We start from the raw sequence: 6,000 nt of genomic DNA, 5'->3' as shown, positions 1-6,000 counted from the left end.
TCCTCTTGTCTATCTGGAAATGAGAGGGGGTGGGGGTGTTAGTAAGATGGAAAGAAGTTAGTGGAGTACTGGAGATTAAGTATCCATCTAGTCGTAAGGGATCTTATGAATTTTGATTTCTTGTATGTGCCCAATAGTACTGTTAATTTTGTTTTTGTTGTTTTTTCTTTGTTATTGTCCTTGCATCTTTAACATCCTGATGAGAGGAATCAGAGTAATTGAATTAGTAGACTAGCGCATAATACTTAATGACCAGTATCCAAGTGGTAGGTGGTGGTGTTAATGAGGGGTTAGTAAAACAACAATGTTAGAAAGCAAGCGGCGAGGTGGGGTTTTTGGAGGGACAAGGAGGTAACTCTCATGGAAACTACTTACGCTTCGAGATGCTATATTTGATGGCAATGTACATGTAGCTATAGCATCTTCATCAAGACACCTTAATGGGTATCTTGGCTCCCTTGGGTGTTGATCTTTTGGTGGTCAGCGTTCTGGCATCTTCATCAAGACACCTTAATGGGTGTCTTGGCTCCCTTGGGTGTTGATATTTTGGTGGTCGATGTTCTCTCTCTTTATTTTAGTGGTTTATCTTCTTATGTTGTTGTAGCTCATGTGATTGGGATCCTATTTTGATGAGAGTGGTAGTTGACGGGGCGAGGATCCATAGGTGTAGCAACTTTTGATTATGGAAGTAGAAGCTACTTTGGATCATGATTGCAATATACATACTGTAGTCAACTTTTGGCTTCCAAAGCTAAGGTAGCATAAGAAGAAGTTGTAGGTAGGGTTGATGAGGCATGAAGTACGGTTATTTGGATGAAGATGGGGTGATCAAGAAGATCTAGGCAATGGTTCGTACCATTGAACCAGGCTTGCGCCCTCCATGGTCCCCCCATATAGAGATGTACCTGGATGGCTGTCGATGATGAAGCTTTGTGTGGCATGTGCACAAATGATAGAGACCAATGAGAATTGTAGGTGTCATGCATGGGTGAGGGCAAAAGCTGTGCCCATGGTTCTAATTACCTAGACATGCCTAATCACCTTTCGTCGTCTTCTTCTTCTTCTTTCTTTCTTTCTCTTTTTTTGGCCCTCCTCTTTGGGTGAGGACTTGAAAGTTGTTTATTGGTCAACACCCAAAAAGAGGGTTTTGTATTGATTACCCCATTTGGCTAGTTTTGTGAGCTTACCATTGAGGTTGTCTTTGAGTGGTTGTATAAGCTCTGGCATTTGTGGCACTACCCCTTGCTTTGGTGCTAAAGTTCAGGGGTGGGTTGGAGCTTCGTGGACGAGACTCTTTTCATTAAAGGGACTGAGCAAATTGAGCTTGTGAGTGCCCATGCTTTTTGTGTGAATAAGTCTTTTGTGGATTGGGCTAACTTTTGAGGGTTATTTTGTGGGACCCAAATGATGAAGTTGCCATCATTGAAGTGTTAGGCTTCTAAGAGATAGTTTGGCACCCATCGTGATTAGGGCCCGTGGTTGATAAGGCTTCTTGATTTTTTGTGGATGAGGCTTTGAGATATGAGTAGGTTATCGATGCTGAGGACAAGCCTTTGATTTATGGCTTTGGGAGCCACATGTGCATGTTTCCTTCATGGAACCCTTGAGCTTTGAGCAAGTTGGTAGGCACCCATCGTTGTTGGCTTTGTTATGCTTGGGGTTGCCTAACTTTCAACCGTTGGGCCTTTCACGGTTCCTTGGGGATTTGCTGTGGTGGATGAGCACAACCTGCATTCTTGGAGGTGAGTGTTGCCTTCATACTAGCCTTGTGCTCTTAGCAGGCAGTTGGAGACTAGCCAACATTGAAGGTTTGGCTTAGGGTTGGTTTTTGGTCGCTTAGTTTGCTTTTTTCTCTTGTGTTTCTAGGATGGCCATTTTGGGATCCAAAGTTCTATGTAGCCATCATAGAATCCTTGAGCTACAAAAGAAGATTCTTGGGCACCCACCATTGATTGTTATCATGATAATGGTAAGAAATCGGGGTACTTGTGGTGTGGATGGTCGCGGATATAGGGTTAAACATGATTTTCAACAGTGAGTGTAAGATTCCTCCCTCCAACTTTTGATAATGAAAAGATGTAAGAACCTCCCCTTCAGTCTCTTGTAATCATTCCCCCCTTCAGAAATGGAAAAAGATCTTGTTTGGCCCTGTTTTGGTCTAGAGAGGAAACTATTCTAGAGAGAGATAACAAAAATTTGAAATATTTTTGGATAAGTATTTTCTTCTAATCAATAGGAAGTGATCCCCTGAAATAGAATTTTAATCAAAAATTTCTAAGTTGCATTAGATTTGGAAAGTGGGGGTGAAGCAAGGAGTCCCCTAGTTCAAAGTTCTAAGCCTTATTAAATTATTTTGAATTTAAAAATGTGATATCCTTATCCATTAAGGTTGGAAAAAAAGAATTAAAAGAAAAATGGAAAAAATTAGAATTATCCACAAAAAAATAGTAAAGAAAGGCTCACATGAGGTGAAGATGCAATAATCATGAGTTTCATATATTTAAAGGAGACTTTTGGGAGGCCTTGTGACACCTCAGGAGAGAGAAAACCCCTCATCAAGGAGGAGGCGCCTATAAATCACATCAAGGAGGTCATTTTTTATTCAAAAAAATCATAAAGTGGCTAGATATTTCATCTCTCCTCTCTCCTCTTCCAAACTAGATCAAAAAGTGGGTATAACTAGTCTAAAACTTGTCCAAATTGTATCAAACTGAAGCTAGAAGCCTCTAGATCCCAGTTGGGCTTGGTTGGTGGCCTTCCTCACCTATAAATAAAACCCCATTCCTTTGTATTTTCATCTTAATGTATTTACATGCTAGTGTAATTTTCATTTTAGTGTATTTCCTTTATCCCTCTACCTTGCCTCTCCATTGTGAAGCTTTGGTGCTTCACTAAACCTCTTCTTCTCTTGGAGATTACCCTCTTTCTTGGTGGCCAAGCCTCTTTCTTGAGGGCTACACATCTCCTTAAAGAATCAAGCCAAAAACCAAGGGTGAGCCTAAACAATGATGTTTACTCTCTTCTTGGATGGTAATCTTCTTCCCAACCTCTCTACATGCTTGGGAAGCATTCTATTTCATGGTTTCTTCTTAAAACCATGCCCTTTTTTATTTATGTTGTTTAAATGAAGTGATGTTAATCCCTTATGTTTAAATGTATTGTTTTTGATTTGTAATCACTCTTTTTGAAAGAATACTCACTTTTATGGTTAAATCCTTCTTGGAAGGATAATCCTTAATTTTAATCTCATTTTCTTTCCCTGAACTCTAAGCCTAACAAGCTAGAGATGAAGATTAAACATTTTTATGATTATTAATCTAGTTAGAATGAGGTTAATTCATTTAAGCTTGTTTTTATGATAAGAAATCTTATATTTATTCATTTTATGATGAAAGAGACCTTAGGATAACATTCATGTAATTATTTTCATATGGAAGTTATATTTGGATATTTTAAACAAGATGCTTAGATGCACCTGGTTGATTGTGGAATAAAAATTCTGATAACTAGATCAAGGAAAGTTAATAATCAAACCTCATTCGCTGAAAGCGAAAAGAGACCATCTTGTTTGTAGAAATTGGCTTGATGTGGATTGATATGGAGTGATGTGGATGATGTGGGTTGATATGGATTGATGTGTGGGTTGATGTGGAATGATGAGGATTAATGTGGAGTAATGTGGATTGATGTGGGTTGATGTGTGGGTTGATGTGGATTGATATGGACTGATGTCGATGATGTGGATTGATGTGTGGGTTGATGTGGACTGATGTGGATAATGTGGATTGATGTGTGGGTTGATGTGGATTGATGTGGACTGATGTGGATGATGTGATTGATGTGGATTGATGTGGACTGGTGTGGATTGATGTGGATTGATGTGGACTGATGTGGATTAATGTGTTGAATAATGTAGAATGATGTGGGATGATGTGAATAATGAGGAATGATATGAAGTGATGTAGAATATGGGATGACTCACCCTGGCGGATCGTTAAGAGAGCATCCAAAGAGAAATAATGAGGAATGATGTGAAATGATATGGAATATGGGATGACTCACCCTAGCGGATCGTTAAGAGAGCATCTAAAGAGAAATGATGAGGAATGATATGGAAAGATAGGAATTTTGTTTGGAAATTGTATTTGCATATGAAACCTATTTTTTAAAAGATTGTTTTACGTCAAGAATGCTGGGAAAGCATTTTGACTATCTTATGGAATGAGGTCGGGGGACCTAAGTGGAAAATGTCGCAACAGCAGCAGCTGACGGAGAGTCAAAGAAGGACGTCTCACGTGGCAAGGTCAGCCGAGGTCTTGACCAGCCTCGGTTTGGTTAAAATGGTGAGCTTCCGATAAAACGATGGATGAGGGGCCAAGAAAGCGGCCTATGAGTGAAGCGCCTGCGAAGGAGCCTAGAGGGTGCTGACCATATGGTGCTCGGGCTCTAGGTCGCCCAGGATACCCACACGTGCATCGAGGAAGAGAATGAGTTGGAGTTGTTTTCTAAACACGGGCATGGATCTGGTTGATTGGCCTTGTTGGTCTTCAACAGATGAGTTCATGGCTCTTTTTGATAAATGGATCTTGTTGGTGGTTGATCTAGCTGATCTTCAACGGAGAGTCCAGATGGATTTTATGGAAAAATCTTGATTATACTCCTAGGTACCATGAGATAGGAACTATTCAAAAGGCCCCTGAGTGAAGTACTAGGTGAGCCTAGAGGGACTGACCAGGTGGTGAGCGTTCTGGTTGCGGATAATGCCATAGGTACGCTGAGGAAGGAATGACTGGAAATTAGATTTTATGGTTGGAAAGTGGAAAAGTTGGAATTTGGACCCTGGAACTGGAATACTGAGGATTATGATGGAAACACTGTGGTTTTATTGCAATTCTGTTTGGAAGTAGTTGAATCTGAGAAAAAGGCAATTTCATATTGGGTGCGTAAGTGGTGTGTCTGCTTAATTTTTGCATGAGAGCCGGCTAAGGGGCCTGGGAACTGTTTTTCCTAGTAACATAACCAAATTCTTATAATGGATCCCATCAATACCATTAATGGTTGGGCGGTTGGCTAATCCATGGGATTGGATGGGGTTAGGCTAGATCGATGGATTCCTACAATAAAATTCAATTCTGTTCAAGTTACGATAGTTGAAGTAAGTCACTGGTGGATAATTCTTGTTCTATAGAAAAGAATTAACGGTTGTGCCTCTTTTGATGGGGGAAAAAAGCGTTGGTCTCTATGAACCAAGTGCAAGTTCCTCCTTTGATTTGGCCATGTGACCACGGGTTCGGTTGGAATACAAAGGATAGTTAAGGCTCTTGACTACGTAAGAAGAATTTCTTGGAGGAATCGCCTATGCTTTCTGGGTGAGAAAAGTTTTTTCCGGGTTCGATTTTGGAAGAGCCGCCGGACTAGTCCCTTACCCGAACATTCGTGGGCGAGGCCCCGCGAGTGGGAAACCATGCCCTACGCGGAGGTTGCTACTTCCGCTGCCAGCACTCCAGAGTTTGATGCGCAGAGAGGGCAAGGGTCTTACAGCTGGTATCAGAGCAATGTGGTTGAAGTTGATAAACCAAGAAGCAAGAAATGTCAAAAATTTGTGAGCTACCAGTGAAAGATTGTAATTATGTGATGAAATTCATACGAGTTGATATTCATAATGGAGATTCATAAGTTGGAAATTGAGTTTTTAGATGGAAGTACCGTAATTGTGTAGAATTTCCAACTTGCTTGAGGCCTAGATATGATGGCATTTACCTTATAGCACCAAGGGCCGTGATTGCCCGTATATACTGTGGGTATAACTGCAGCTCTATACTGACAATATATACAAGTGAATCTTAGACCTTGAAGTTATGAGCAAAAATGCTATCCTAGATGATGATTTCGAATGGTTGATATGATTTTAGAATTTTGGTTGCAAATTGATGAATAGATTTGGATTCTAATTGAAGGATGATGATTTTTTTTTAATTCTGGTTGAAAGTAGATGAATAA

The sequence above is a fragment of the Cibotium barometz genome, chromosome 38 (assembly GCF_041138505.1).
Source record: "Cibotium barometz isolate CiBa-2024 chromosome 38, ASM4113850v1, whole genome shotgun sequence".
NCBI classification, from domain to species: Eukaryota; Viridiplantae; Streptophyta; class Polypodiopsida; order Cyatheales; family Cibotiaceae; genus Cibotium; species Cibotium barometz.
The sequence above is the reverse complement of the archived record's forward strand: the minus strand, read 5'-3'. Positions refer to the sequence as shown.